This window comes from Cervus elaphus, chromosome 12 (assembly GCF_910594005.1).
Source record: "Cervus elaphus chromosome 12, mCerEla1.1, whole genome shotgun sequence".
Classification (NCBI taxonomy): Eukaryota; Metazoa; Chordata; class Mammalia; order Artiodactyla; family Cervidae; genus Cervus; species Cervus elaphus.
Window position 1 is genome coordinate 20,589,980 of NC_057826.1, and position 18,408 is coordinate 20,608,387.

The window sequence follows — 18,408 nt, forward strand, 5'->3', positions numbered from 1 at the left end:
GATGAGATGGTTAGAAAACATCACCAACTCAATGGACAAGAATTTGAGCAACTCTGGGAGATAGTGAAGGACAGGGAAGCCTACTCTTGGGGTTGCAAAAGAGCTGGACATGACTTAGCAACTTAACAACAACAACAACAATTCACTGAAGAAACATCAACAGATATAGAGGCGAGGAAAAAAAATCTAGAACAAGCAAAAAAATGAATCTAGAGTGACAGAAAACAATCAATGGTTGCTTGAGGGATGGTGAGGGATAACTGCAGAGGGGACCGAGAACTTCTGAGAGATGAAAATGTCCTCTACCTTGATTTGAGTGGTTGTTACATTTGTATGTACTTTTGTCAAAACTCATCAACCTGTACACTTAAAACAGGTGACTTTTATTGCACGTAATTATACCTCATAAGGGCTTCCCTGATAGCTCAGTTGGTAAAGAATCTACCTGCAATGCAGGAGAACCCGATTCGATTCCTGGTTTGGGAAGATCTGCAGGAGAAGGGATGGGCTACCCACTCTAGTATTCTTGGGCTTTCCTTGTGGCTCAGCTGGTAAAGAATCTGCCCACAGTGTAGGAGACCTGGGTTCAATCCCTGAGTTGGGAAGATCCCCTGGGAAAGGGAAAGGCTACCCTCTCCAGTTCTCTCTGATGGAAAATTAAGATGCTTCCAGTTTTTTCCTCTTATAAACACCACTGTGAATGTCCTTGTAACTAAACATTTGAGCACAAATCCTCCATTATTGCCACAGAATGAATTTCTACTAGTAAAATTACTAGTAGAGGTAAAAGTGGTTCACATTTTTTAAGTAATTTGATGTATATTCCAAAACTGCCTTCCCTAAAATCTACGTTAATTTATGGGCCCACCAGCAGTCTCTTGGTCTTGACTATGGACCAATCCGCATCATGAGTCTCCATGAAAACAGACACAAGGTAAATCCCACCAATTGTCATAACCTGAAATCTCACGTAAGAAGTTATTGAACTTTGGCAGTCAGTGCCTCAGCCCTTAACTGGATTCAAGGCCCATGAATGTTGAGAGATGTGAGACCACAGGGCTCAGTTAGGACTGAGGATATCCGGGACTCAGACTCAGGACTGAAACCACTGTGTGATTTGCTGAAATAGCATTGTTCAAGGGACCAGGAAAGAACTCACACACCATCCCAAGCTCAGGCGCTCTCTAACTCCTATGCCTACTTAATCTCTTTGGACCAAACCTTGTTCCAGAGCAGTTCTTAGGGAAGCCAGGAATCTGGGAAGTTGCACATACTGTTGCAGTTATCAGTGAAAATCCAGTTGTTTCCACCTTATTCTAGTCCTTGGTTCTGCTGCATGTGGCCTTGGGATGGTTTTTTAATCTCTCTAAGGCTCAGTTTCCTCAAGAGAAAAATGGAGTTCATAATTGTACCTGTCTCACAGAGTTTTGTGAGGATGACATGAAATTAGGCAATAAATTAATTAGAAGGGCACTTGGCCCTGAGGAGGTGCTGACACTTGCAGAGTACTATTCTCACTTTTTTGGCCCATCATTTTCGCCTTCAGGCAGCAAAGGCCTGAGAGCAACTTCATGCCCCTATGTTCTCTCCCAGAATCTGCCCTGGTGTCTCTACAGAAGCCCCTACCAGTCTCATTTTAGATCTGCCTAATGCCATCCATAGACAGGGATGTGAAACCCCATTCTTAGGAGAGGCTTGCCCACCCCTCCAGGACCAAGCCTGACAAATATAGCAGAAATTACAGGCATCTGATTTAAGGCTACGTATGTACACTTCGTGTAAGCCAAGCCCCAAACCCTAGTTCTGTTGCTGCATCAAAGGATCATCTCTCTTCCAGACTCCAGGCCCAGAAGAAGCAGCAATTTGGGAGACAGCCCCCTTGTATTTTTAGCCTTAAAAACCCCAAAGCCAACATACCAGCGCTCACCCAAGCGTCTGTCACAAGCTGTTGTTTGATTTGGGTTGAGAAAATGACAGACTGAGTTCTGCACCAAGAACAGAAGGGGAAAAAAGAAAGAGGGGAAAAAGGGAGTTTTCTTTTCCCTCCACTGCTAACCTCCATTCCCCCTCAACTCCTCCCCTAGGCCTGGGTGGACCCTGCCTGGTTAATCGTCCCCTGCTATATTTAAAAACCACAGATGTGTTTGGTGGAGACTTAATTTCGGGATTGCAGGCGGCGTCTCCTGAGGACAAGGGGAAAGCCGGTGCTGCGCGCCCGCCTGCCCTCCCTCCCCGCCGCTGCCCGGAGCTCTGGACTCCGCGGAATCCAGGTCAGGACGCGCCGCCGTCTTGGAACTGCCGCTGGCCAGGAGGCGCCCGGCGCCAGGCTCCAAAGATTGGGTGGGTGGCCTCGGGCTACGGGTTCCGTCTGCATTCGGTCCTGGGGGCTCTCGGGATGCGAGAGGCGGACTCGGCTCCCCGCTGCTGGTCGGAAAGCTCTCTGAAAATCACCCCCATCGGCGCGCGAGGATAAATATGCGCGGCTAGTCATGCCGTGATAGGGTGACGTTGGGTTTTGGAGGCTTGGAGATTGGCTTTTTGATTTGGCTTCCTCCTGCAGCTTAATGGGCAAAGCTGTCGGCTCGCCCAGAAACCAGACCCTCCGCGCGTCCCCTCCGCGCGCGGCGAGGCCGAGACGAGTCCCGCGGTGACGGCGTGCTAGGGGGAGAGCCGGCGCGCTCCCAGCCCCGGGAAAGCCCCGGCGACGCAGACTGCAAGTCCGGGGTCCTCGGAGCCGCCAGGGCGCGCCGGGCCGCTCTCCTTCCTGCCCCTCCCGGCAGGGATCCCCTTGCTGCGGGCGGCCGGGACTCCGGGCCTCTCCAGGGCTTTAGTCCGAGCCCGCGCCCGAGTCGGGGTTTCCCGGGGGTCTACGGAGGCGTGCTCCCTGCTCCTTAAACCGGTGCCGAGGGACTCCTCCCCAGGCCCCTGCTCCGGCCCTAGCCCTCGCCCTCCGGATGCACTGCTCCAAGGCTCCCTGAAAGCTGGTAGCCCACGAGCCCGGCGGGCGGGCGGCGGCGGCGGACTGACATGCCCCGGACGCGGCTGCGGCCGGCGGACAGCCCGCTGGGGCGATGAGCCGCTGCGGCCGGTGAGGAGCCCGGCCGCGGGGGCATCGCGCACCTTTCTCACCCCCCCCCCTCATTTGCCCACCCCGCCCGAGAGACCGAGAGGAAACGGTGAGTGAAGGGCTGAGCCTCCTGCCCTTCCCCCTCAACCGGCGCCCGAGGCCGGGGAGGCAGAGGTCGGGCGGGGGCGGCGGGGGGTGGTGGTGGTGGAGGGGGTGGGTTTGGGGATGTCCCCTTGAGAGTTCCGGCTTGTGAATAACGGTGTTAATTAAGTTCTTTCTCGAGATCATTCACGTGAACTGCTTTCCTGCGGGTCTAGTGTCAGAAGAGGTGGCGGGGGAGGGTGCCCCGGAAAGTATACTGGGATGCAGGCGGTGCTGGGAGGTGGGGTGGGGGGCGTTCTGAGTGCCTCCTGGGAGGTTAGGTGGTGGTGGTGAGGTGGGGGGGCGCGGTGCTGAGATGCCTGGGCTGGTCGCGGGTTTGTCGGGTTACGGACGGGTGCGCATTAGGGAGGCTGAGCGCCGTGTTGTGTGCTGGATGCGTGTGTGCATGTGTGTGCCTGGGCTGTGCCAACGAGTGTTGTGCTCCCGGGGTGGCGAGCGCCCGTGGGGTTTGGGGGCTGCGAGGGGAGCGCGTTACCCACTCGGCGCGCGCCCGCCTGTACGCACGCCCGCGCGCACCCCAACCTCGGGACTCCACCGCCGCGGGTCGGGAACTGCAGCCCCGGCGCACCAGCCCGCGGCGGCCAAGGGGGCGGGGAGAAGGCGGCTTTCTCCCGGCCGGTGTTCTCCCGGCCGCGCTGGTCTGGGCGGGCCGGGGCCAGGTGGAGAGACGTGAAGTGTGTAACTCTCCCCACTCCCCAACCTGCCTCCTCCCCGCCCCACCCCCTCCCCCGCTCGCCTACACACCCCTCACCGCCACCACCACACACATGCACACACGCACACAGCCACAGGCCTTCATTCAGAGGCTGGCCTGCTCCTGCAAGACCCTGCCTGACTTGCCCCGAGGACCCGAGCCACTGGGGAAATGAAGAAAGCGTTATGTTTCGGGAGGGGAAAAAAACCGATTTTTCCCCTCCTCTTTATTCACTGTGTTTTATTTTTAACCGTGGAGGGAGAGGGTGGGGGTTAAATAGAACAAACGCCTTTAATGCAGTGCCATAAATTTACCCGCTCCCTGCCCGCCTGCCTGCCGCCTGTCTCTCTCTCCCTCTCTGTCTCTCCTTGTCCGTCTCTCTCTCTCCCTCAGTCTGGCGCGCGCTCTCTCTTGTCTGTCTTTGGCTCTATCCCCTGGTATTTAGAAAACAAACCCCGAACGTTTGGTTGGTCGGGCTCCTGGGCAGAAAGATTGAAACCAGGGGTAGTTTATCGGAAGGGCAGGCCGCAGCTGGGAGCAGGGCTGCGCGCCCTGGAGTGGCCGAGGAGCACCCCGGGCGGAGGGAGCCGCGGGTACGTGATGGGAGCACATCCGGCCTGCTGGTGGGGGCCTCATGGCGACCTGGTGACTGGCAGCCGTGTGTGATTAATCTTCCGCAGCTGTTGTGCCCTGTCCACTTGAGCTGAGCTCTTGTTTACCTCGATTTTCAAATATAGCTGCTGCACCCTGCTTCTCGCTGACGGAGGGAGATCCGCTCAGGTCCTCCCTCCCGCCGGCCCTTCTGCCTGCGTGCCTTGTGGGGTCCGAGTTTGAGAGGAATCCGCGCCTTGCCTTCCTGCCTTGTGCCTCTCCACGCGAGCAGGGTTGAGGGTCAGAGTTGGGGGCAGCTGTGGTCTCCCAGCCCCTCACCGCTATCTGCAGCCCCCCTTTGCAGTTTGCACATACAAGTCCACTCCACAGTTCCCTGTTCCTTTAAATAAAATATAGAGATGGGGTTGAGAAGAAGCAGGTGGGACCTAAATTTGGTTGAAGTGGTTCTCAGACTTCATGAAGATGGGAAGGCTGTTTAGGTGGTTTTCTCTACCTGGGAATGCTTTATTGCTCTTCCAACCCTTCGTCCTTGTCTATTGTACTCCTGTTTATCCTTCTGTCCTTAGTTCATTGGTGACTTTCTCAAGGAGCTTTCCCTACCTTGCCTAAGCCAGGTTCCCTTATTCTACACCCCTAACTTGAACCTATTATTTTGAAGTAATTTAAAGATGCACGTTCAATTTATTTATGTGATTGACCAGTCACGCCTCTGGACAGTAAGCTGCATGAAGGGAGGAAAGAGAGCTGGTGTGTATTCACCTTGTACCCCCAGGGTCTGGCAGTGTGCCTGGCATAGAGAAGCTACTCCATCAATGCTGGGTGAATGAATGGAACTAGGAGGAATAAGTTACCTCTCCTCTGATCTCTACTTTGCCATCTCTTGCAGAAGGGCTACAGTCCTTCCCAGGTGGCGCTAGTGGTAAAGAACCCATCTGCCAATGCAGGAGACAGAGAAGATGCAGGTTTGATCCCTGGGTTGGGAAGATCCCCTAGAGAAGGGCATGGCAGCCCCCTCCAGTATTCTTGCCTGGAGAATCCCATGGACAGAGGAGCCTGGAGGGCTACAGTCTATGGGGTCACAAAGAGTCGGACACGGCTGAAGCAACTGAGCAGGCATGCACGCATGGCCCCGCAGAGCCTCCTGGTCAGAGAAGGAAGAATAGGGCCAGCAAACTGACCCTGTGAAAAACACGCCCTTCCCCTGGACTTCTCCCTGGGCTGCGACCCTGAAGCCGAGGGAGTGACCTCCTGATCCAGCCCTGCCCTGTCCCTGTGCAAGGCAGCCCCTTGTACAGTCCCTGGCGGAGTTACTGGTATTGTCCCTGGGTAGTCACTGTGGGCATTGCCCCTCAGCCTACATGGCTCAGTCACTGGAGCCTACAGCAGCCTCCAGTCACTCACTGCTGACAATCTGGATTTGAAGGGGTGTGTCACACAGCTTCTCTTTAAGCTACCAAGGTTGGATCAAAAGAGAAAATCACTCCCTTTGCACTCAAACCTGGTTGCTTTGCTTGGAAACTCAAACATTTGATGAGTTTCAGAAATACGTTTGACTCCAAAAAAGAAAGCCTTCATTGATTCAATCAATCAGTTATTTATTCAATAAATATTCAACAATCCCCTTGGCCAAGTATTTGCTGGGTACAGAGGCAAATAAAATAGAATGTTTCCTTTCCTCATAAACACACACTCATCTCAGCAGGGATAACCAACTAGTGAACACACCATTACCATTTAAACTGATTCCTCTCTGTGAAGGCTGCATCCCAGGTACAGTGAAAATGTAGGAAGATCACGTCTCTAGGGTGTCTTAAGGAGAACTTCTAGGGATAGCTGATCCCAGAAAGACAGGCTAGGGAGGAGCTGGCTTTGGTGAAAGTAGGGAGGGGAAAGGTGGGAGAGAAGGTTCTTTGAATGAAAGGATCAGTACGTGCTGTGCTGTGTTCAATCATGTCCAACTCTCTGAAACCCCCTGGACTGTAGCCCACCAGGCTCTATCCATGGGATTTCCCAGGACAGAATATTGGAGTGGGTTGCCATTTCCTACTCCAGAGGATCTTCCCTACCCAGAGATCGAACCTGCATCAGTCTCCTGCATTGCAGGCAGATTCTTTATTGCTAAGTGGTCAGGGAAGCCCTGAAGGGATCAGTATGCAAAGGCCTAAAGTGTACAAGAGCTCTTTCAAATGACTGAAGACTGAGGGTAAAGTTCAGAGAGATGAGTTTAGAGAAGATCTAGGGGCCAGATCTTGAAGGACTTGTACTTCATGCTAAGGTTTTCCACTGAGTTTCCAGTGGGGACTTGGGAAGGTTTTCAGTACTGAAGTGCATGGTCAGATTTGCATTTTAGATAGTGCATCAAGACCAGAATGTCACGGGAGGGAGTAGGGGACTGTTGTGGAACACTTGTGCATTGTCATCCTGCTGGCCTGTGAGGGAGGGCTGGGGGGGTTCCTCTTTCTGTTTTAGCATACAAACCAGAGCTGTCCTTCTAGGAAGAAGTTTCCCTATTTTCTTTAATGAGATTGATTTGGTTTAGTTGTCTCTGTTATTTGGATGGGCACTCTAAACCCAACGCTGGGTAGACTGCCTCAAGGGAAAGGAAAAATGGCTCCATCATGTCTAAGACACTCTTCCCAATCAGCTGAGCTGCTCAGCAAGGTGGACCCCTAAAGATCTGAGATCTCTGGGGCCTGGGGAAGGTCTTGAGCGGGAAGGTGAGGGGTAAGAAGGATTGTGATCCATAGAGACAATTGAACAAGACATCTAGATAGGAAGAATCACATGTATATGTCCATTTTTAAATTTTTTTAATTTATTTATTTTTTAGTTTTTTCATTTATTTTTATTAGTTGGAGGCTAATTACTTTACAGTATTGTAGTGGTTTTTGCCATACATTGACATGAATCAGCCATGGATTTACATGTGTTCCCCATCCCTATTCCCCCTCCCGCCTTCCTCCCCATCCCATCCCTCTGGGTCTTCCCAGTGCACCAGCCCTGAGCACTTGTCTCATGCATCCAACCCGGGCTGGTGATCTGTTTCACCCTTGATAGTATACTTGTTTGTACATTTTTTATAATATGAAAAGTAAATAGAGGCCACTTCTGAATCAAATGTATTTAGATGGGTATACAGGGTCATGTCTACTAAGAAAACAGCTTTTGGAATGGGTCAGGTAGCATTTACTGCCTTGATGTCTGAATGACAAATAGTGCTATCCTGGTTGTGTACAGGAACGCTGGGTCATGTGGGGACTGGATCCGGAAGTGGGTCTGGAAACTGTATTCCTGCCCGGGGTTTTCAAATGGCAATTTCCAAATCACTTGAGAGGAGAGGATGTCCAGGTCACACACCACTTTGTTCATCCTAGAGAATGAACCAAATAGTGTGAGCTTGCACACTCTTCCTTTGCACCCTGATCTCCCAACTTTGTTCTCCATCCTTACTTGTCACTCATCTCTCAATTTAAAAAAGCTCTCCCTTCCTTTCCTGCCCAATGTCCCTCCTGCCCTGCCTTCATCAGCTTGCCCTGAGCTCTTTCTTTTGGAGCATTGAATCTCCTCCGTCTAATTGTAAGCATGCTCAACGTCCTGGCAAGAATATCCCTTTGTTCACTTCCTCCCCTGTCATTTTCTGTCCCCATCTTGCTTTCCACACACTCTTGAAATTTTAGAGTAGACATCTGTTTCTATTTCCCCATCACTCATTCATTCACTTAGTCCCTTGCTTTCTCATTTTTTCCTACCTTCTGCCCAACTCTCACTCACGCAAGGACTTCTCATTCCCCCAAATACAATAACTTATTCCTGATTTCCCCCAACCCCCATCAGAAAAGATTGCTCATTAGCTCCTTGAAACTTCCCCCTCTTGACTTCTATCACACAGAACTCTCCAGGTTTCTCTAGCTCTCCAGGTGGGCCCTCTTTCACTTCGTCTCCAAGATCCTCTCCTCCCTCCCAGTTTTCTCCCACAGGTTTGCTGTCGCACCTCAGGCTGCAAAAGTTATAGCCACTGTGTGTGATAAAGTGCTCCGTTAAGATGGAAAAGGCATTAAATTTGTACGATAAGATATTCTGGGGGCTTCCCTGGTAGCTCAGTCAGTAAAGAATCTGCCTGCAGTGCAGGAGACCTGAGTTCAGTCCCTGGATTGGGAAGATCCTCTGGAGAAGGAAATGGCAACCCACTCGAGTATTCTTGCCTGGGAAATCCCATGGACAGAGGAGCCTGGCAGGCTATAGTCCATGGGATCGCAAGAGTCCAATATGACTTAGTGACTAAACCACCACCACCATAAGATATTCTGAGTGAGAGAATGAAAGAGAATACAATCACACAACTTTTATTACAGTATATTGTTTTAATTGTTTTATTTTATTATTAGTTATTGTTGCTCACCTATTTCAGTTCTGTTCAGTTAGTCACTCAGTTGTGTCCGACTCTTTGTGACCCCGTGAATTGCAGCACGCCAGGCCTCCCTGTCCATCACCAACTCCCAGAGTTTACTCAAACTCCTGTCCATTGAGTCGGTGATGCCATCCAACCGTCTCATCCTCTGTTGCCCTCCTCCTTCCTCCTTCAGTCTTTCTGGGCCTAATTTGGAAATTTAACTGTAAATGTGTATATACAGGAAAAAACATAGTATACATAGAGTTAAGTACTATTTACAGTTTCAGACATCCACTTGGGGGTCTTAAGAATTTATCCCACACAGATAAAGGGGACTATTGTGTTGCTTACATCTGTTCAGTCCATTCCTCTCTTCTCTATCCCTACTACCACTACCTCAGTATGGATTTGACAACCTCTTACATAATAATAATGATAATTATAATAGAAATTATTATTATAGTAGCCAACATTTGTATGTTTGCAACAGAGTCAAGCTACTCTATTGCAAAGTGCCCAACATTGATTTTTCCCACTCAATCCTTACGGTACCTGTAAAAAAATAACTTTCTAAGCTGTATTATTATGATGATACTATAAACGGTAACTTTCTAACATCTTCCCAACTTCATTCTTCCAGTCCTTCAATTCATTTTAGTGACTGTTATAAGATTGCCCTCCTAAAACACCAATCTAGGCTTGTCATTTTCCCACACAAAAACCTTGAAGGGCCTCTCACTTTTTGCAGCAGTCCAACTCCTGATATTCAGGGTCCTCCATGGCCTGTTTCATCACTCCACTCTGGTCTCACTTCTTACAGTTCCCATGTGGGCACCTAAGTATGCTTGTCCTTTCTTCTGTGCCTTTGTTCACGGTTTGCCCTTTCCTTAGAATCCTACCTGTTCTTCAGTTCAAATGCCTCTTTCTGATGGGAAGACTGAAGAAGCAGTCTCTTATTCTGAATTTTGATAATGCAGCATCTGTTTTTCACAAGTCCCTTATATTTATGGAAATGCAGATTTTTTATTATTAAAAAAAAGTATATATATATATATTTTTTCATCTTGAGACTTACCTTCTTTCCTGGACCAAGTCCTTTCTTTCTCTCCCACTTCTTGTTGTATAGTACCTGAAACACAGTGGCTGTTCAATGAAAAGTGAATAACCTACCTCACTCTTGAGGCAGGTGGACTAAGATCAAGAAAGAGAATCTGTCCTATTTATCATTAAAGGAGCCAGCGAAGGAATAAAAGGATCAACCCAGAAATGGACAATGTGGTATCACAGAAGATACATTGAACAAGTGGCAAGAACAGTATATTTTTTATTATCTCTTCTGACAGCTATAGGCAAAACCCATTGCTGCTTTCTGGGCCTCACATTCCTTACCCTTAAAAAAGGCTATGTTGGATGTGTTGACTTTTAATCTACTTCCCTGACAATTCTGTGTTCTGTGGATCTGGTTCCACAGCTTATAGATCACCTCCTACTAAGGATATTATTCGTGCTGATCACATCTTTTGTTTCAGAGCTTTCCAGCTGCAATTTGAAGCCCCCAGTGTGTCTGTCATTACAATGGGTCTCTAGAGGTGAGATGAGCAGCCAACCCAACTATCTGGCTGTCTGGGCTACAAGGTATCCTGAGCTGGTTGAGGGCCCTGGTGGCCTGAGGTTGGCCCTCCTGTGTGGAGTCCCTTCCCACTGCGACCCTCCAGGGCATTCTCAGAATGACTAGTAGTCATGCTCGGCCCCCAAATGCTCCAGACAGTTCAGTCTCAAGTCCTATGCTTCTGCTTTTCCTTTTCCATCCAGAAAGGATGTATTTGGATCCATGTAGATCCAAATCTGTCTAGTCAAGGCTATGGCTTTTCCAGTGGTCATGTATGGATGTGAGAGTTGGACTGTGAAGAAAGCTGAGTGACGAAGATTTGATGTTTTTGAACTATGGTATTGGAGAAGACTCTTGAAAGTCCCTTGGACTGCAAGGAGATCCAATCAGTCCATCCTAAAGGAGATCAGTCCTGGGTGTTCATTGGAAGGACTGATGCTGAAGCTGAGGCTCCAATACTTTGGCCGCCTCATGCGAAGAGTTGACTCATTGGAAAAGACCCTGATACTGGGAGGGATTGGGGGCAGGAGGAGGAGGGGACGACAGAGGATGAGATGGCTGGATGGCATCACTGACTCGATGGGCATGAGTTTGAGTAAACTCCGGGAGTTTGTGATGGACAGGGAGGCCTGGCGTGCTGTGATTCATGGGGTTGCAGAGAGTCGGACATGACTGAGCGACTGAGCTGAACTGAACTGAGACTCTGTTGAGAATCTACCTGGAATCCGTTTGCCCAGTGGCTTTCCAAAGATTCTGCTTACTCTCTACCTTATCACTGTACTCTCTCCCCTAGGATTCAGGAAGAATCATCTTGAGTCTGTGCCTTCCAGACCCTCAGGAGGAACTAATGGGGGAGTCAACTTCGAGGGGAATCATTAATGACCAGCCAGTGTGTGTGCTCTAAAGTAGAGGAAGAATAGGACTTCCCTGATGGTCCAGTGGTTAAGACTCCTCCTTTCCATTGCAGGGGGCAGTGGGTTCGATTCCTGGTCAGACAGAGAGAGATCACAACTGCCAGGACAGCAGCTGGATCTGCTGGAAGCCCTAGGAGTCTGCCCCTAGTGCCCTCTTGTGAAAGAAGGGCCCAGAACATCCCTGGAATTGAGTGTAGAAGAGACTTTCCCAGCCATGTATCAGAGAGAGAACTCTGAGTGCTTACCTGAGTCCATTTGCTCTTCCTTTGGGCAGTGATATGATTTAATCCCCTATTTTAACATTGAAAAATTAAGATAACTAAATGGTATTAAAAAATAGATCAGTCTCCTGGAGAATGAGCTGAGGAAAAGGTACATAGAAGTACCAGCTTTTATGACCAGCTTTCCCTTCATGGGTAGGCAGTAGGCCAGAGGGATGTCAGCCCTCTCTCTGTGGATAATTCCGAAAGATAGAACCCAAGTCGTTTTCTCTGGGAACACTGAGAGGTGGGAATGATACCCCCTCAGGCTGCCCTGGGCTTCTCACGCCCCTGGCCCAGCCCTTATTTCCTTTCAGTAATAGGGAATGTTGTCTCTTGGTCTTTGCTGACATGATGCTTTTCCAGCTTGGTGGAGGGAGATGCCCTGAAAGCTGGAGGACCAAGGTTTGGTTCTGACTCTGTTATTTCTTGGCTTGGAAACTCTAGGCAGCTAACTGAGCCTCTGTTTCTTCATCGTTATGAACATCCTCCTGAGGACTGAATGGGAGCAAGAAGGCCTTTGTCAACTGTTGGTACATACTATCACTTGATATCTGTTGAGGGAATGGTGTGCTATGAGTATTGGCTATTATGAGGCCACACACCCTGGAGGAGAAGTAAGGTGCCCGTGAGAGGACTAAGGTAGACAGAATGAAATGCGTTTAGAAACAGTCTCCCAACAGCCTTCCAAATACTTGTGGTCCTATTGGTGCTTTCAAATGAACAGAACTGCCGGTTCTCTGAGATCATTGGTTTTAACCATTTACCTCTCTACCCCAAGGCTTCCCAGAAGCTTGACATCTCCTTTCACAGGTGCATCTTTCCAAAAACGCTTAGTCCTGCAGAGTGAGCACTGATCTCTTCAACAAATGCTGACATTCACTCTGCCAGGCTGCAGTCAAGGAGCCTGAGAATATCATGGTGAGAAAAAAGATCAAGTTGTCTGCTCCCATGGAGTTTATATTCTATGATAAACCAGTGAACAGATAGAAAAGCAATGATTCCAGCCAGTGTGGCTGCTCTGAAGAAAAGAAAAGAGTGGGAATTCCCTGATGGTCCAGTGGTTAAGACTCTGCACTTCCACTGCAGGGGACACGATTCGATCCCTGGTCAGGGAACTGAGATCCTGCAAGCAGGATCAAGTTGCGAGCTTCCAAAGATGCGAACTTGCATTCCATCAACATTAGGCATGAGTGAAATTGAAGCTTGCCCTGCATCTCCCATAGCTGAGGATCCTTCAGCTCTACCATCTCCCACCTCTTCACCCTCCTCCAGTCAGTAATTCTTCTTGCCTGTTCACTTGACACCAGCCCCTGTATGCCAGCTTTTGTACTGTACTCCTGTACTTTTCAAGGTACTGTACTGTAAGATTTTAAATGTTTGGTTTTTGTGTTGCTTGTTTTTTTTTTATGAATTATTTGTGTCAAAAGTATTATAAACCTGTTGCAGTATAGTACTATATAGCCAGTTGTGTTTGTTGGGTACCTAGACTAACTTTGTTGGAGTTAGGAACAAATTGAACTTACAAATGCACTCTTGGAAAGGAACTCATTTGTATGTGGGGGACTTAACTGTATCTGATTTACATTTTAAAAAGATGGTAGTTGCTGTTTTTCTGGAGCGTAGACTGTAACAGATGTGGCAGGATTGGCAGCTTTGCAGTAGTCCAGGTAAAAGATGTAATATTGAACCTCCAGTAGGTGGGAAAGAGTGTGACATACAGTTGGCGCCCAATAAACTTGAGAACACATCCAAGATTCCGCGGACCAACTGAAAACAGAAGATTCTGATAGTGAAAGAGGGTGAAGAGACACAGGTGGGACCACATCAGGCACTGTCATCAGGGTTTCTCCTTTAAGGATCTCCAGGACTGAAGAAATGGGAGCTGGAAAATTTGACACAAATTGGTCAGACTTAGATAGCTGTATAGCTTTAGGGACGTCTGTGACTGTGAGACAGATGGGGCCAGGAGAATTCTGGACTCTCGGGAAGAAGGCCCTAGAGCTCCACAAAGGACCCGAATGCTACACAGTCTTGTCAAGGTAGTAACCATTTGTTGGCTCAATAGTCCAGACTGTTTTGAGTCTGAGCTTCCAGGTGGCACAGTGGTAAAGAACCGGCCTGCCAATGCAAGAGACTCAAAAGAGCCGGTTTGATCTCTGGGTTGGAAAGATCCCTTGGAGTAGGAAATGACAACCTGCTCTGGTATTCTTGCCTGGAAAATTCCATGGACAGAGTAGCCTGGTGGGCTACAGTCCATGGGGTCACAATGAGTTGAACACAACTGAGTGCGTGCGCGCGCACGCACGCACACACGCACGCACGCACGCACGCACGCACACACACACACACACACACACACACACACTTATTGATATAGTCAATACTTTTGAAAACGCTCTAAACCCCTGCCTTCCCTCAGCAGGCCTGCTCTCATTGCCTGTGTTCAGGTTCTGATCATGTCTCACTCAAATACTTTGAGAGTCTCTGAACTGGTCTTTCTGCCCCTAGTCTTGTCCCACCTTCATTCACAGATCTAGTTTCTGCATTGTTGTCAGTCTAGGTCTCCATCCAAAGGAAAAACAATGATCTTGTCCCTCCTGTGATTAAAAGATTTTCAGTACTTCCTTATTACCACCAAAGTAATGACCAAATTCCTTGACCGGGCATACAAGGCCTTTCACAAACTATTCCTCACTGATCACTGCAGCTTCTCTCAGTTCTCTCAAATGCCCTGTCCTTCAGACACGCTGCTCACCTTTCTTTAAACAGACATTGCTTGTTGAGGCTGACCTGCTCTTTAGCATGGCTTTCTCTTACCTTTATTTGAGGCGCAGTGGCTTTGACCCAGTTAACTCATGTTCATTCTTCAAATCCTAGATCCAGAGTTGCCTGGTCCATGAAGTGACCCTGATGGTCCCAGGCAACTCTTGATCTTCCTTCCTCTGTACTGTCTTGGCACATTTCACATGCTTCCAGATCTAGGACTTTTTTTTTTGGTAATTTGGTCTTCTGTCACTGTTCTCCAGTGAAGTGTGTGCTCCTCAGGGGGGATTACATTTTTGTTCATATAACTCAAATTGGAAAAACCTTGCTCACAGCATCCCTGACAGATGGGATGCTCCATTTGAACACTGCCAAGAGTGGGAGAAATCACTGGCTATTATGCCTTCTATTTTTGCACATTTATTCATAGATCTATTCATTCACTAAGTATATACTGAGCTCCCACTCTATGCCAGGCACTGATATAGATGGCAGGGATACAGAAATACCAAACAGATAAAAATTGCTACCCTCTAGGAACTTTTATTCTAATTTTTTTTGAATGTGCCAAAAAATGAGTTGGGTACCTTCTCATCTGATTCAGTGAAAGTTGACCTGTACCACATGGACTGAGTTTCATGTAAGTGCATGCATGTATACATGAACAAATGAATCAGTGAGCAAACAAAGATGGCATGAGGAAAAACATGGAGAAGTCAACATAAGCTACCATACTTAGAAACTTGTCTTGCTGAAAATGGGATGAGTAGCATCATTTTCCTGTGTAGATAAGGGGACTCTGGGTCTTTTCTGTTTCTTCAGTAAAAGTGTAAATTAAGTTAACAGCAGGTTTAGGGAGAGACAATGGGAAAATCTACTTATATGGGTAGGGAGTTGATGCTCTTTGCCATTGGTAGGGTATGAAAGGAAGTCAAGAGTCCAGGAGGGTGGATGTTTATCTAGTGTATAGAGAGACTCTGTGGTACACTCACTTACGAGTCAACTCATGATGCACGAAGAGTCCTTCTTTTGGTCCAGAGAAAGTCCCTAATGGTTGGAATCCCTGAAATGCAAATGTCTTTCTTTGTCAGTCTGTGTTTCTTTTATTCTCTCCCAGGATTCTCAACCTTGGCTGTACCTATAAATCAACTAAGGAACCTTTAAAAAGTCTAAATATTGAGACTTCACTTCCAGAGAGTCCAGAACTTAGGTCTGGAGTAGGATTCAAATATCTGTATGTTTTAGAGCTCCGAAGTTATTCTAATGCACAGCCCTCTTTAGCTTGTGATCCTGGTTCCATTATTGCCTCCAATGTGGAGCATGACTTACATGCAGATGTAGATCCAGCAGCTGGAGGAGCAGAACTTAAATTAGGTGAGCAAGGCCCTTTCTTTCTTCCTTTCTCTCTGGTCCCCTTGCATGGTTTGTGATTCTCCAGATCTGTCAAGGACTCATAGAGGGCAAAGTCCTCTGGCCTCTAGAGAGTGTGGTAAACCTTTGAGTAGAATCAACAAGCCTTGGAATCATAGAATTTTGGAGGCAGAGAGGATATTAGAGATCAGATCCAACCTCTTAGCCCTCTGAACTGAGTGTGATAACTTGCTAAAAAAGAAAAGTCCCTATATCGAGGGGAATCCCTCAGGGAGTTTCTCTAAGTGTGTAGGAGATGGACACGCAGACAGATCAGCCCAGGTTAATGTGATGATGTGTGACAAGTGCTTTAATGGTCATCAAGAGGCTAGAGGAACACAGGGGAGAAAATGACTCAGTTGGAAGGTGGAGGAAGAGAGTATTATCAAGGAAGTCTTCCCAGAGGAGATAGAGGTTTCCAGGGCTTGACCTAAGGGCTCCAGATTCCTACCCTGTTTTTCCACCTTCACTTTTAGACTTTGGCGTTTGACACACCTAGTTTCATAGCTCAGCTGTGCTACTCAGCTAGTGGACCTGGGTAAATTAATAATCTTTGGGCCCGAGTCTCCTCATCTCTAAAACAGTTCAGTTCAGTTCAGTCGCTCAGTCGTGTCCGACTCTTTGTGACCCCATGAATCGCAGCACGCCAGGCCTCCCTGTCCATCACAAACTCCTGGAGTTTACTCAAACTCATGCCCCCCGAGTTGGTGATACCATCCAGCCATCTCATCGTCTGTCGTCCCCTTCTCCTCCTGCCCCCAGTCCCTCCCACCATCAGGGTCTTTTCCAATGAGTCAACTCTTTGCATGAGGTGGGCCAAAGTATTGGAGTTTCAGTTTCAGCATCAGTCCTTCCAGTGAACACCCAGGGCTGATCTCCTTTAGGATGGACTGGTTGGATCTCCTTGCAGTCCAAGGAGCTCTCAAGAGTCTTCTCCAACACCATAGTTCAAATGCATCAATTTTTTGGCGCTCAGCTTTCCCAGTTAACACTACCTAAATCATTGTGGGGTCATTAGGTCTTAAACAGAAGCTATAGAAATGCCTGATGCAGTGCCAGCCATAGAGTAAAGAATACTCAATGCAGAGATAGGATTGTTGTTATCATTTTAAAGTCCTTTATTTATATACAGCATGAGGAGATTGAGGCTTGCTGGTGCTTCCTCTTTGTGTGTGGCAGTGCCTAGGAGAAGGCCAGCTGGGTTTTATGAAGTTATCATATGACTTGGATGTCATTAAGGGTTTGGAGGCTTTGAGGAAGGCAAAATGTAACAATTGCATGGGAACAGAGAAGCAAGAATCATAGAATATCAACCATGAATACTACTGCAAGGTCCTCAATATTATAAAACCGTGATATATTGCAGCCACTGTCCATAAGGTTAGAGGCAGCTAGCTGTGCAGTGACCAACTTGAGAGCTTAGAGTGGAACAAGAAAAAGAGTAACTTCCCATGACATCATCATAGTGTCATGCCCATAATTCCTTGTTTGTCTCTATCCTTCACTGGAAGAAAATAGTACTTTCATGGGTATATGCTCAGTCACTAGCACAGTGCTTGGTCCAAAATGGGCATTCAAAGAGCAGTTGTTTAAAAAATGAGTTTGATCCAAGGTGCTTTTGGTAAATCCAGATTGTAGACTCTCCTTGCCTTTTGGGGCCCCCTTTTCCTACCACCCTCCCTTAATCTCTTCTCTTCTGACGTCTTCTGGGGAGTGACTGGCTCTCACACTGCTCTGGGCCAACCTAACTGAAATGTGTGCCTTCACCTCTTTGCCTGTTGTGAGAGATGCACCTGCCTGCCATCAAAGCATTTTTGACTCAAAGCAACTATGGAGATTATCCAACCCAACAGGAATTTTCTGGATGAGGAAGCTGATGCCATAAGAGTTCTCTGACTCTTTGAAGTCTCATAACTGTTGAGGCAGAGCTAGGAAGAAAGTTCTTGCCTCCTGCTTTCAGATTTGGGGCTCTTCTACTATTTCAGGCTGCCTTGGAGTACGTAGCATCTCCAAGTTCATAGTGAGGGCTCCATATCCAGAAAAACTCACCCTCCCTTCCCCAGGCCCTTTGCTTTTCAAAGGACTGCCCAAACTCAAGGCATCTACCTAGCATGGTGGTTAACGCCAGGTGCTCTAGAGTCAGACTGCCAGAATTCAAGAGCTTATTTATCTACTTACTGTGGCTTGGGCAAATTCTTTAACCTTTGTAAATTCAAATTTGCTTATCCATTCCAGTATTCTTGCTTGGAGAATCCAATGGACAGAGAAGCCTAGTGGGCTACAGTCCACGGGGTCGCAAAGAGTCAGACACAACTGAACAACTAACACTTTCACTTTCAAAATGGGCGTGACGATAATACAAACTTTTTCACTTGGAATATTCAAAGCGATCGTAACAGACGAAAAACAGCATCCTTACATTTTCCTCCTTGGATCCAAGTTCCGATTGTTGCAGCCAAACTACCTAGGTAGCCGAGGTCGCATCTTTCCTTCTTGAGTGCCGGGAATTTAGTTCCTGTGTTTC

At 48.0% G+C, this 18,408-nt stretch overlaps 1 protein-coding gene across 7 annotated transcripts in view; it reads left to right on the top strand.

Annotated features, from left to right (window-relative positions):
* Positions 1 to 2,121: 2,121 nt before the first annotated feature.
* The window catches only part of SLC8A3 (solute carrier family 8 member A3), a 159,976-nt gene continuing 143,689 nt past the window's right edge, over positions 2,122 to 18,408 (top strand). For 3 of the 7 annotated variants that reach the window (XM_043920238.1, XM_043920242.1, XM_043920243.1), the window contains exon 1: positions 2,122 to 2,270. The gene's annotated coding sequence lies outside the window, so the exon portion shown is untranslated. The other 4 variants (XM_043920240.1, XM_043920239.1, XM_043920241.1 and 1 more) reach the window with 4 other exon arrangements.